Below are 14560 nucleotides of genomic sequence, written 5' to 3' on the forward strand. Positions count from 1 at the left end.
CCCTAAGCTTTTTGGGCTCTAGGCTTCTTGGGCTATTCTCATACTCTTAGCCTAATTGGGCTAAAGTAAAAGAGCACCCTGTAACGCCCGGCCGCTTCAAGAATCAATGACTAACCCCACACACTAACACTTTTTCAACGTGCTTTATCCTCACTCACACACTTCCTGGAAAAAATTCCTAGGAGGTCACCTATCCCAGAATTGTTCTAAGTCAAGCACGCTTAATTATTGAGTTCTTTCGTTATGAGCTTGGCTCGTCCTCAAACCACATTGTACTAGAAGATAGGCCATGCTCTGATACCAGTTGTAACGCTCGACCGCTTCAAGAATCAATGACTAACCCCACACACTAACACTGGACTTTTCAACATGCTTTATCCTCACTCACACACTTTTTGGAAAAAGTTCCCAGGAGGTCACCCATTCTAGAATTACTCCAAGCTAAGCACGCTTAACTATGGAGTTCTTCCGTTATGGGCTACCAAAAAATAGGTGCATCTTGTTAGTATAGGTAGTATAAATTAATTATTATAAGCTATCAGCAGTCTCATACTTGCATAGTCTTTATAATCCTTCTCTTTTGGGTGTCGATTTGATTCATTCATGTACCCCCGCTGGAAGCCTGTCAGGAGTCGCTCCTTGTCTGTGCCTTTTCGTATCGGCGATCACTCCCCGCCTTCGTCAGCGCTCGAGATATTACATACAAACCCAACAATCATGACAATAATGCAAGAAAAAGTGGAAAATATTCAGAAAGAGGCAAAAATTTTGCTGAGAGAGAAAACAAAATGTGACCACTAAAGCAAGACGAGACACACGATCAAGGAATAATAGGAAAAACTAGGAGCAAACAATGAAAAATTGATGGATACAATTGCTAAAGACCCACTCGTTTTCTCGCTATAAAAAGCAAGGAGGAAGAGTCTAGAAGAGAGCTTTCCCCCTCCTCTCCCCTTCCTCGTGCACCATAGTCTTCTCCAATTTCCCTGCTCTGTTTTCTGCATTTTCAATCAATTTATGCTCAGTAGTATATAATTACGATGTTTTCGTATTTTAGTCTGATCTTTTCAGTAATAGATCTTCTTCATCTTGATTTCTAGTAATTTGTAATGGAAGTTCTCGTTACTGGAACTCTTTCTTACTTTTCGGCCATGTCTATTGACATTAGCTAATTCTATTTAAGGAATGGATGAACTGTTGTAGTTATTGGTTGTTGTAACTGTAAATCTGTTTTTGATTTTAATGGAATTTTGATGTTTTTTTTATTTATATTATATTTTAATGGAAATTAAGATAATATGAGAAATAAACTTCTGAAATGAAGAGATTTCAGACCGCGAAACATCAGTTGGGAGGGGAAAATGCAGAAGCACATGCACTGGTTGCCTTAGGAATAAAGAACCGCCCAAGTTCCTTCATAGGTTCAGTATAAATCAATTTGGGAACGAAATCGCAAGGAAATTAGAGATTTCGTATACCATTTAGCCCAAGTGCTTGAGGAATCAGCTTTGGCAATGAAAAGTGATCTGAACAATTCTGTTGAATGAGTTTCTAAGCCAAGATGATAGCTGATCAATAATGAACTAGGAAATCCATTCCAATTTTAGTTTTGATGTTTCTCGTTTCTATATTCTATCTTTCAATATTCTTTTGACGTTTCTAAGTTTCGAAAAGAAGAAAACTTAAAAAGAAACATATTTTCATTTCTGCAATATTTAGATTATTGCACGATATAATTTCCACTCGATATTTGGTTCCAATGATTTTTCGTTCCTCTTACCAAAGGAAGGATTGAAATACATAACAACGCGAGGAAATAATGAAAGGGTTATGAACTGTCTATCATAGTAAGAGCACCGTTGTGAGAGTAATGAACGAGTAACTTTCGATACTTTATATTTTGTTCTTAACCATTCTTTTATACTTACAATTTGTTTAGACTTTATACAATTTAGAAATTCAATATAACGATACTTTCTCCTTGGGACTCAATACTTCCCTTTATTACTTGGACGCGTGCTTTTAGGCAAATGCAATCATCTAGAGATCTCTTCTAGGTGATCCATGCACCAAGGATACCCATGCATTTTTGCTGTGAATGGTGTACTTTTATATCGAGATGTAGTTGTATAAAAGCATGGCAAATGCAAGTAGACTTTTCAGTTCATAGCTCCTTGCAAAGTTGCATTGTTAAGATATTATGCTAACATTGTCAAAGAAAATTAGAAACTGAAATTTCTTGTTATCAAAGCTTATTTTGACTAAGTTTGATTTATTTGATTTTTACATTTTTCATAAGCAATTTAACTTGAATTATAATCACCTCTAATCAGTAAAATTATTAAAAGTAACAAAATAAAAAGATAACCTCGTGTAAGCTTAGTAAAAGAACTTTAAACACCCTATCTACATACAATTTTTTCTTTTCATTTTAATCCCTACGAAAAACATTTTTTTAAAAGTTGAAAAAACAAATAATTAAAGTTTATAAAAGAATAAAAAGGAACAATATTTATCTTTTTAAACGATACAATTTGTATCATTTCAATAAAGGACCATGTTTTGTTATATATTTATGGATTTAATGTTTTTATTTTTTCCGTGAGTGAGTCATACTAATCTTTTTTCTATGTTCTCTTTATAACGAGACTCACTCATATTTATGTAAGTGTGACAAAAAAAAAATTCTGCAGTAGAAGCAAATTTTTTTTCTATATTTATTGGCTTTTTATATTTTCTCTTTCCTTAAAAAAACAAAATTAGAAGGAGAGAAAAGGAGAAAATATAATGGAGAAAAATAATGTACAAATTTTTTTTTTTTTTTTGATAACAATAATGTACAAATTTAATAAATATATACCGAATAACATAAAATTATTTATTTTAAAATGATAAATATTATGGGTGTTCGTGGTCTGGATTAGATCAGTTTTGGAAGCAAAAATCATCTGATCCAATCCCTTCGGTTTGATCATGTAATCATTCATTCGGTTTGGATTTTTTTTTCAAATTCGATTCAATCCAATCCAATTTTTTTCAGTTTGAATTCGATCGGTTTTTGATTTTTTGAAAATCCTAAAATTTGTTTCATAATTATTGTGCAAATAACATCATTGGTATATATTGACTTTGCAAATTTATTTATTTTTTAAATACAAAAGCATCATTAAACAATAATATAGTTTTTTTGGTAATGAGATATGAAACCCTACACAAATAAAATTTTGTTGATGAGATGTGACTAATTTTTTCTTCTTGGATTTAGTTGATGGGTTAATGGGTTTTGGGTTTAGAAATTTTTGGGTTATGATTGGGGAAAAGTTCAAGTAGGTAGGGTGAAATTAATACATTGGATCGGTTTGGATTTGATCGATTTTCATCGATCAATCCAAAATCCGATCCAATCCAATTAAAATTTGTGATTTTTTTTTGATTTTAAATTTATTCGATTATCGATTAGTTTGAATTGAGTTGGATAAGTTGATGAACACCCGTAATAAATACAAAAGAGAGAGAGGAAATACTCTTACATATAAGAAGCGTAAAAAAAAAAAAAAAAAACTCTTAAAATCAATTTCCCGTTACCTTCTCCAAGGCCCAAGCTAAAATGTACAGTCATTGGTGAGGGATGGGAAAGATGGGAAGCCGTGAGATTGAGAGAGGCTACAGCTGTTTTGTCTGCAAATGAATGCAGTTTTGCAATTCTAGGATTTGAATGTTGTAAAATGCTTGATTCCTTTTCGTGAGAATGGATCCTCTCATTTTTAACATCACTTCAAAAATCTCAGACTCAGCCATTTTTTGTGACGGTTGATTTGTGAATGAACGATTTAGATCTCTCACGAAGTGATGTTAAAAAAGACAAGAGAGGATCTGTTTTCCGTTGTCTGCTTATACACACGTGAAATTTGGGGTTATGGTTATTTTGGACTCATTCTGATAAAAGTCTTTAGTCATACACTTGATGCATGCGCAAATCTTCTGTTTTAGCTGCGATTTTTTTACTTTCAATTGTATTGTACAAGGTGCCAAACCAAGAGGTGCGTCTTAAGTAATTAGTTTCAACAATAATCGGCTCAAGTGTGAAAAAAAGGTACCATAAGTTGCATCTCTTTGATTTATTCTTTCTTTATTGTTGTTTGTTATCACAGGAAACCTATCATAATATCCAATTTGACCTTTCATATGTTTTTATTTTCTTTATTTCATTTTATTTGTTTGGGTTCAAAACCTTTCATAGTTAACTTTTGGAGAAGATATATCTTTATGTAATAGTGAGCAGCACAAGTGTGCAGCTTAAAATGTGCCCTTAATGGTGTTTTGTTTTTGTTCTGAGGAATAAGTGTCAATTAGTATTTTGGGTTGCTTGATCTATTACTGGCACAATCAGTAATTGTAGAATTGTCCTTAATATAGTTATGCTTGAGGATAAATTTGTCTTGAATGTGCGTCTATTGTCTGTTATATTCGTATTTTATAATCTTTGTTTTCCATGACATGCTTCTGTGTTGATTTGGACATTCTTATTAGCTCTACACAAAGCATAAGCTTGCTGTCTCGCACATTGTTGAGGAGTACAAGGAACGAAGACATTGCAGTACTCAGGTAATTGGTTTCGTTTACTTATTCATTTTTAATTTTATCTATATTATTTCTTCATATTTATTGTTTGTTTTTCCTTAAATCTATTTTTGCTTTTATATGGGTTCATGGATTGCTTGATCCTTGCTAGTTTGGGATAAGGTTATGTTAATATTGAAGTTGGAGTTGATACACACATCACTCAATATATATATATATATATATATATATATATATATATATATATATATATATATATATATAAAATCATATCTAAAGTTGCTGTATGTGCAACAATGTATGATTATGATTCCCTACATTTAATGTTTTTACCTTTTATATGGTTATGATTTCTCATATTAAATGCTTTAACCTATATATATGGAAAATTTGTCGCTGTTACACGTAAAGCGGTTGCAGAAAAATTGAACCCACAGATAGATATATATATATATATATATATATATATATATATATATATATATATATATATATGCTTTAACCTATATATATGATTCCCCATATTAAATGCTTTAACCTATATATATGGAAATTTTTTGTCACTGTTGCACGTAAAGCGACTGCAGAAATATCGAACCCATATATATATGTGTATGAGAGTGGAACTAAAATATCTTGTCTTGTCCTGCCTTGCCCCATAAATTGATGAGCATTGGGATTTATCAAAACTCTTCCAAGTTAACTGTTATCACTTTTTTTAACTAATTATCGCTTTTTGGATGTGGGACAGTGAGAGAGATGGTTGAACATGTTTTTTCTTGGAAGTTGAAGTAGAAATGGTTGAAAAACTTCTTTATTTTTCATTTTTTAAACCGTAATTGTTGTAGACAACCTGCAAGCAGGTATGAGTTTCCCTTCTTCCTTACACTTGCTTGCATTTATACCCCCATTAGTTTAATGTCTCAACTCTCACGTTTCATATCTTATGGCTTGAATAATTGCTTGTCAATTATTCCAACCTGTCTTCTCCCCATGTCATTATCTCCTTTTAAACCAATAGCCTAATGATATTGCTTCTAAATTATTCTTACTAGTGTTTAGATATTGGTCATGGTATTTCTTTAACTTCAAGTTTAGAACTTCACCTGCAAACTCATTATTTACCTTTCCTTTTTAAAATCCAAAGTCACAGCACTCTTCTGTGAAACTTTTAAACTTTCAACGTTTTTGCTGTACACTCAAATTCTAGACTTTACACTACATGAAGGTGAGATTCAGCATATAAATTGATATCAATTAGGGACAACAATTATTTCATCTAATAAACCAGCAGAGTGCTAACTTGATGCAGTAAGGGTAAATGCGGCTTCCGTTACTCTCTGAACTCTCGACTGTAATGAAATAAAAAAGATATTGACATTATTGTACTTTTCTTCTCCTTTCTGCTTCTCTGTTCTGGTGCTACTTTGATATTCTCTGTTAATCTGTTTTGCTGCATCGAATATCTCTTCAAGTTTGGCTAGCGGTAGTGTTATTAGTAGTTTAAAGGTTTTTTTTTTTTATGTGTTTGAATATAATTTTGTATCCTAGGTAAGATATTGATTTTGACTACCTTGGTTACAATTGGCAGTTCAAGTAGGTTTTCGTACTTAAATTTTGTTTTGCTGGACATTTTGGGAGACAAATTAAAGTTTCAGGTTGCGTTTTGTTCTAGACCGGCCACACTTGCCTAGTCCATTAGGCTGGCCACTAAGGCCCTTTAGAGGATTTACACCCCTATAGTGAGACAAATGTTCTCTCACCACACATGATCTCCTGCACTAGGTGAGGTTACTTGCCTCACACCTAGTGGGGCTCAGTAGTCACTAGAGAAGAAACAGTTATGACTCTCTCTTTCCTACTAAGGAATCTTCTTCCACCTATAAATACTTTGTTTCTCCCTTTGGTACATTCACTCTCCTTGCCATTATCCTTCCAGAATACTGCCCTTACACTCTCCCTTTGATTATCAGCCTTGAGACCCACTCATATTGACTTTCCTGTTGAACTTAGGTTCATACTTCTGCCTCACTAGATCATTGTTATACCTACATACTATACCCCTTTGTGGGAATCAGACCTAAACCCATTACACAAACAATTCAAGTTGTGAATTCAATTGTTTTTATATAGAATTGTGATGATGAGTTGTGGGGTGAGACAATAAGAATGGGCTATACTCGTCACATATTCATCACTCAAGGTGCCGTTTGGTAATCCAAAATCTCAGGCCTGGAATAGTCAAAACATCATTGGTTTGTAGTTGGTATTTAATTTTGGATATGGATGAACTTACAAGCTATATGGATCCGTGCATAAGAAAACATTGATTTATGGGATTAGAAAGCATAGCTGACTTTTTCGTTTCAATGAACAGTACTATTAGTTAATTACACTATAACGTGTCATGTGGAATAGCCTACTTGCAGACAATGTACTAAAGTCGAGGAAGGTAGGCATGAAATTGGCATTAGTCTAAAACAAGTAGCATTCTTTGGTCCTATTCACTTTGTGCAGTCAACTTTACATTGTCTTTTCCTTTGTACCTATTGATTTCATTTTTCGTCGTTATGTTGGTGTTTTGGGGGCTTAAATTCCTTCGTCAAGACTTACAGTTGCTAAATTTCAAATCTATAGACCATATAGTCCATAGCTGTTATGGGAGGAATTGTATTTCACGTAATAGAGCTTATATGAACAAATAATAAAAATAATGCAACGGGCCTATAGCCCAATGGTAGGGCAGTTGACTGCAAATCAAAAGGTCATCGGTTCGAATCCGATTAGGCCCTTTTGTTTTTTGTTGGTCTATTGAATACTACTTTCATATTTTATTTTATTTTTGTTTTCTTAACTTACCATTTTTGCTTTTATTGCAAAACCTAGGTCCACGCACTCACATATGATTCTAGCTACATTAAAGGTTTAGTATTAATTATCTGTTGAAGATGACATTATGTTTGCTAGGAAATTCAATTTTTTTTTTTTGCGATTCTATCTAAATAGTGAATTTCAATATTCCTTCGCATTTTGCTTTTCTTCCTCCAATATACATTAAAACCATTTCCTATATCTAACCTATAGGATTCGTTTGGTAGAAAGGATATGATAGAAATGGATAGGATAAAAGAAAGATTAGATAAAAGCAGGATATGATATAGGATTGTTAAGTAAATATTCTTTCTTGTATTTGATATGTACTAGATTAGCAGTCTGATACGATAATGTAATCATATCAGTTGTTTAAGACGAATCATATACTATCATGATGAGATATAAATAGATAAAAGTATTTTTAAAAAAATAATTTTATATAATTTTTTAAAATTATTGTTGAAATTATTTATTTATTTATTTACACATTACTATTTATTATAAATTATTTAAAAATTTTAAAATTCATAATTTAAAATTATATATATTAAAATACATAAATAATTTACAAAATTTTTAATAATAAAAAACTTATACCCTTACCAAATAAATTTTTTAAAAATTAATTTTAAATTGATTATCAATATTGGTGATCTTTGGTTAGTGATAGCGGGTGGTGGTGTCGACAATGGCTAGTGATAATTGTGGCGGTTAATTGATGGTGGCGATGATGGTTGCTGCTTGTGGTTGGGGTTGGTGATGGCCTCATGTGGTACCGGGTGATGGTGGTAGTAGGTGGGGGTGGTTAGTGGAAGTGGTGGTGTTAGGAGCGACAATGACTGGTGGCAATTATTGTGGCTGATTGATGGTGGCGGTGGTGGCAGCTAGTGGTAGTGGTGATGGTTGGTGCCTGCTATGAAGCACCGACATTTAGAATATTGCTCGATACAATTTTCACTCGATATTTGGTTCCAATGATTTGTCATTCCTCCTACCAAAGGAATGACTGAAATACATAACAATGTGATGAAATAATGAAAGGGTTCTGAACTTTCTGTCATAGTAACAACACCGCTGTGAGAGCAAGGAATGAGTAACTTTCGATAGTTTATATTCTTTTTGTATCCATTCTTTCGATAGTTTATATTCTTTAGAGTTTAGAAATTCAACATAGTGATACTTTCTCCTTGGGAGGATAACTTGGGACCCAATATTTCCCTTTATTACTTGGACGTGTGCATTTACACAAGTGCAATCATCTAGAAGTCTCTTCTTGGTGATCCACGAACCAACAATACCCATACATTTTTGGTGTGAATGGTGTACTTTATATCGAGATGTAGTCGTATAAAAGCATGGCAAGTGCAAGTAGACTTTTCAGTTCATAGCACCTTGCAAAGTTGCACCGTTAAGATATTATGCTAACATTGTCAAAGAAAATTAGAAACTAAAATTTCTTGTTATCAAAGCTTGTTTTGACAAAATTTGATTGATTTGATTTTTACACTTTTCATAAGCAATTTAACTTTAATTATAATCACCTCTAATCATAAAAAAATTATTAAAAGTAACAAAATAAAAAGATAACCTCGTGTAAGCTTAGTAAAAGAACTTTAAATACCCTATCTACATACAATTTTTTCTTTTCATTTTAATCCCTATGAATTTTTAAAAAAAACATTGAAAAAACAAATAATTGAAGTTTGTAAAAGAATAAAATGAAAAAATATTTATCATTTTTAAAGGATATAATTTTGTGTCATTTTAATAAAACGACCATGTTTTAGTATATATTTATGGGTTTAATGATTTTGTTTTTTCTGCAGAAAAAATTTCTAGGCCATACTAATTTTTTTCTATATTTATTGGCTTTTTATATTTTCTCTTCCGTACAAAAATAAAATTAGGAAAAGAGAAAAGAAGAAAATATAATGGAAAGAAATAATGTAAAAAACTAATAAATATATACCAAATAACATAAAATTATTTATTTTAAAATGATAAATATTTTTTCAAAAAATAAAAATAAAAAAAGCAAGAAAAATACTCTTTCACTTAAGAACTCTTAAAAAAAAAAAATCAATTTCCCCTTACCTTCTCCGAGGCCGAAGCTAACATGTACAGTCATTGGTGAGGGATGAGGAAGATGAGAAGCCGTGAGATTGAAAGAGGCTACAGCTGTTTTGTCTCCAAATGAATGCAGTTTTGCAATTCTAGAATTTGATTCTTGTAAAATGCTTGATTCCTTTTCGTGAGAATGGATCCTCTCATTTTTAACATCACTTCAAAAATCTCATACTCAGCCATTTTTTGTGACTGTTGATTTGTGAATGAACGATTTAGATCTCTCACGAAGTGATGTTAAAAAAGACAAGAGAGGATCTATTTTCCGTTGTCTGCTTATACACACACGTGAAATTTGGGGTTATGGTTATTTTGGACTCATTCTGATAAAAGTCTTTAGTCATACACTTGAGGCATGCGCAAATCTTCTGTTTTCGCTGCGAGGGTTTTACTTTCAATGTTGTTGTACAAGGTGCCAAACTAAGAGGTGCGTCTTAAATGATTGGTGTCAACAATAATCGACTCAAGTGTGAAAAAAGGTACCATAATCAGTTCCTCCCAAATTACTCTGAATTTACATTTATACCTATTATAAATTCATAATCTCTTTGATTTATTCTTTCTTTCTTTCTTGTTGGTTGTTATCACGGAGAACCTATCATAATTTCCAATGTAACCTTTCATATGTTTTTATTTTCTTTATTTCATCGTATTTGTTTGGGTTCAAAACCTTTCATAGTTAACTTACGGAGAAGATATATCTTGATGTAATAGTGTGCAGCTTAAAATGTGTCTTGTTTTGTTTTTGTTCTGAGAAATAAGTTTCAACTATTATTTTGGGTTGCTTGATCTATTACTGGCACAATCAGTAATTGTAGAATTGTCCTTAATATAGTTATGCTTGAGGATTAATTTGTCTTGAATATGCGTCTATTGTCCATTATATTCGTATTTTATAATCTTTGTTTTCCATGACATGCTTCTGTATTGATTTGGACATTCTTATTAGCTCTACACAAAGCATAAGCTTGCTGTCTCGCACATTGTTGAGGAGTACAAGGAAGGAAGACATTGTAGTACTCATGGTAATTTGTTTCGTTTACTTATTCATTTTAATTTTTATATATATATTATTTCTTCATATTTATTTTTTGTTTTTCCTTAAATCTATTTTTGCTTTTGTATGGGTTCATGGATTGCTTGATCCTAGCTAGTTTGGGATAAAGGTTATGTTAATATTGAAGTTGGAGTTGATACACACATCACTCAATATATATATAACCTTTATCCCAACTTCAATATTAACATAACCTTTATACCAAACTAGCTAGGATCAAGCAATCCATGAACCCATACAAAAGCAAAAATAGATTTAAGGAAAAACAAAAAATAAATATGAAGAAATAATATATATATAAAAATTAAAATGAATAAGTAAACGAAACAAATTACCATGAGTTCTACAATGTCTTCCTCCCTTGTATATATATATATATATATATATATATATATATATATATATATATATATATATGTAAAATCATATCTAAAGTTGTTGTATGTGCAGCAATGTATGATTATGAGTCCGTACATTTAATGTTTTTACCTTTTATATGGTTATGATTCCCCATATTAAATGCTTTAACCTATATATATGGAAAATTTGTCACTGTTGCACATAAAGTGGCTGCAGAAAAATCGAACCCATATATATATATATGTATGAGAATGGAACTAAAATATCTGGTCTTGTCCTGCCTTGCCCCATCAATTGATGAGCTTTGGGATTTATCTAAACTCTTTAACTTCACTGTTATCACTTTTTTGGATGTGGGACAGTGAGAGAGATGGTTGAACATGTTTTTTCTTGGAAGTTGAAGTAGAAATGGTTGAAATGAAAATCTTCTTTATTTTACATTTTTTAAACCATAATTGTTGTAGACAACCTGCAAGCAGGTATGAGTTTCCCTTCTTCCTTACACTTGCTTGCACTTGTACCCCCAATAGTCTAATGTCTCAACTCTCACGTTTCATACCTTATGGCTTGTATAATTGCTTGTCAATTGTTCCAACCTGTCTTCTCCCAATGTCATTATCTCCTTTTAAACCAATAGCCTAATGATATTGCTGCTAAATTATTCTTACTAGTGTTTAGATGTTGGTCATGGTAATTCCTTAACTTCAAGTTTAGAACTTCACCTGCAAACTCATTATTTACCTTTCCTTTTTAAAATCCAAAGTCACAGCACTCTTCTGTGAAACTTTTAAACTTTCAACGTTTTTGCTGTACACTCAAATTCTAGACTTTACAGAGTGCTAACTTGATGTAGTAATGGTAAATGCGGCTTTCGTTACTCTCTCAACTCTCGACTGTAATGAAATAAAAAAGAGATTGACATATTGTACTTTTCTTCTCCTTTCTGCTTCTCTGTTTTGGTGCTACTTTGATATTCTTTGTTAATCTGTTTTGCTGCATCGAATATCTCTTCAAGCTTGGCTAGCGGTAGTGTTATTAGTAGTTTAAAGGTTTTTTTTTTTCTTTGTGTGTTTGAATATAATTTTGTATCCTAGGTAGGATCTTGATTTTGACTACCTTGGTTACAATTGGCAGTTCAAGTAGGTTTTTGTACTTAATTTTGTTTTGCTGGACATTTTGGGAGACAAATTAAAGTCTCAAGTTCGGTTTTGTACTAGACTGGCCAGACGGGCATAGTCCATTGGGCTGGCCACTAAAACCCATTAGAGGGTTTACACCCCTATACTGAGACAAATGTTCTCTCACCACACCTGATCTCACTCCCTTACACAAGCACCTCCTGCACAAGGTGAGGCTGCTTGCCTCACACCTAGTGGGGCTCACAAGGAAGAAACAGTTATGACTCTCTCTTTCCTACTTAGGGAATCTTCTCCCACCTATAAATACTTTGTTTCTCCATTGAAGAGGCAACTTTGGTACATTCACTCTCCTTGCCATTTTTCTGCCAGAATACTGCCCTTACACTCTCCCTTTGATTATCAGCCTTGAGACCACTCATATAGACTTTCCTTTTCAACTTAGGTTCATACCTCTGCCTCACTAGATCATTGTTATACCTACATACTATACCCCTTTGTGGGAATCAGACCTAAACCCATTACACAAACAATTCAAGTTGTGAATTCAATTGTTTTTATATAGAATTGTGATGATGAGTTGTGGGGTGAGACAATAAGAATGGGCTATACTCGTCACATATTCATCACTCAAGGTGCCGTTTGGTAATCCAAAATCTCAGGCCTGGAATAGTCAAAACATCATTGGTTTGTAGTTGGTATTTAATTTTGGATATGGATGAACTTACAAGCTATATGGATCCGTGCATAAGAAAACATTGATTTATGGGATTAGAAAGCACGTAGCATACTTTTTCGTTTCAATGAACAGTACTATTAGTTAATTGCACTATAACATGTGTTATGTGGTATAGCCTACTTGCAGACAATGTACTAAAGCGGGGAAGGTAGGCATGAAATTGGCAATGACTGGAATTAGTCCAAAACAAGTAGCATTCTTTGGTCCTATTCACTTTGTGCAGTCAACTTTACATTGTTTTTTCCTTTGTACCTATTGATTTCATTTTTCGTCGTTTTGTTTGTGTTTGGGGGGCTTAAATTCTTGCGTCAAGATTTACAGTGGCTAAATTTCAAAGCTATGGACCACATTATGGGAGGAATTGTATTTCATGTGACAGACCTTATATGAAAAAATAACAAAGATTAAGCAACGGGCCTATAGCCCAATGGTAGGGCAGTTGACTGCAAATCAAAAGGTCATCGGTTCGAATCCGATTAGGCCCTTTTGTTTTTTGTTGGTCTATTGAATACTACTCTCATATTTTTATTTTATTTTATTTTTCTTAACTTACCATTTTTGCTTTAATTGCAAAACCTAGGTCCACGTACTCACCTATGATTCTAGCTACATTAAAGGTTTAGTATTAATTATCAGTTGAAGATGACATTATGTTTGCTAGGAAATTCAAAATTCTAGCTAAATAGTGAAATTCAATATTCATTCGCATTTTGCTTTTCTTCCTCCAATTCACATTAAAACCATCTTCTATGTCTAACGTGTAGGGTTCGTTTGGTGGAAATGATATGATAAAAAATGGATAGGGTAAAAGAATCGGATAAGAGTTGGATATGATATAGGACTGATAAGTGCATATTCTAGTCTGTGTTTGATATGCACTAGATAAGCAGTCTGATATTATCCTATCATGTGTTTGAGATGGATCATATACTATCATGATGAGATATAAATAGTTAAAAATATTTTTTAAAAAAAATAATTTTATATAATTTTTTGAAATTAATTTTTAAACTTTTTTTTATTTACTTTCACATTACTATTTATTATAAATTACTTTAAAATTTTTAAAAGTTATAATTTTAAATTAAATATATTAAAATACATAAATAATTTACAAAAAATTTAATAATAAAAAACTTATACTCTCACCAAATAAATTTTAAAAAAATTGAGTTTTAAATTGATTATTAATATGGGTGGTGGTGGCGGGGTCGACAATGGCCAGTGATAATTGTGGTGTCCGATTGATGGCGGCGGCGGTGATGGTTGGTGCCTGTGATTAGGGTTGGGGTTGGCGGTGGCCTGAGGTGGTGCCGGGTGATGGTGGTGGCAGGTGGGGGTGGTTAGTGCAAGTGGTGGTGTCGGGAACTGTGTTGACCCGTGGCAATTGTTGTGGATGATTGATGATGGCGGTGGTGGCAGCTAGTGGTAGTGGTGATGGTTGGTGCCTGGTGTCTGGTGGTGGCAATTGTTGTTCGGTCATGATAGGCCGCGTGTGTTTACACCTGACCATTTTAGAATACCTACAATTTATTTGCAAAATAAATAATTCTCTTAGAAAATTTTCTCAATTATTTATCTAAATTTAAATCATCATAAATAATTGACTTAATTATTAATCTAGATTTTAAGAATCATAATAATTATCATCTATGAGGATAATTTGAAATCAAAATAATTGCCATAACG

The 14560-nt window shown here is 32.6% G+C and overlaps 2 non-coding genes across 2 annotated transcripts; both read left to right on the forward strand.

Annotated features, from left to right (window-relative positions):
- Positions 1 to 7301: 7301 nt before the first annotated feature.
- On the forward strand, positions 7302 to 7373 carry TRNAC-GCA (transfer RNA cysteine (anticodon GCA)). The gene has a single exon. It is a non-coding gene; the product is annotated as a tRNA-Cys (tRNA).
- A 5911-nt stretch (positions 7374 to 13284) lies between these two features.
- TRNAC-GCA (transfer RNA cysteine (anticodon GCA)) lies at positions 13285 to 13356 on the forward strand. Its single transcript has one exon. It is a non-coding gene; the product is annotated as a tRNA-Cys (tRNA).
- The last annotated feature ends 1204 nt before the right edge of the window (positions 13357 to 14560 follow it).

This window comes from Gastrolobium bilobum, unplaced genomic scaffold (genome assembly GCF_033153095.1).
Source record: "Gastrolobium bilobum isolate Gb01-03AN ecotype WA unplaced genomic scaffold, APGP_CSIRO_Gbil_v1 utg27278, whole genome shotgun sequence".
Classification (NCBI taxonomy): Eukaryota; Viridiplantae; Streptophyta; class Magnoliopsida; order Fabales; family Fabaceae; genus Gastrolobium; species Gastrolobium bilobum.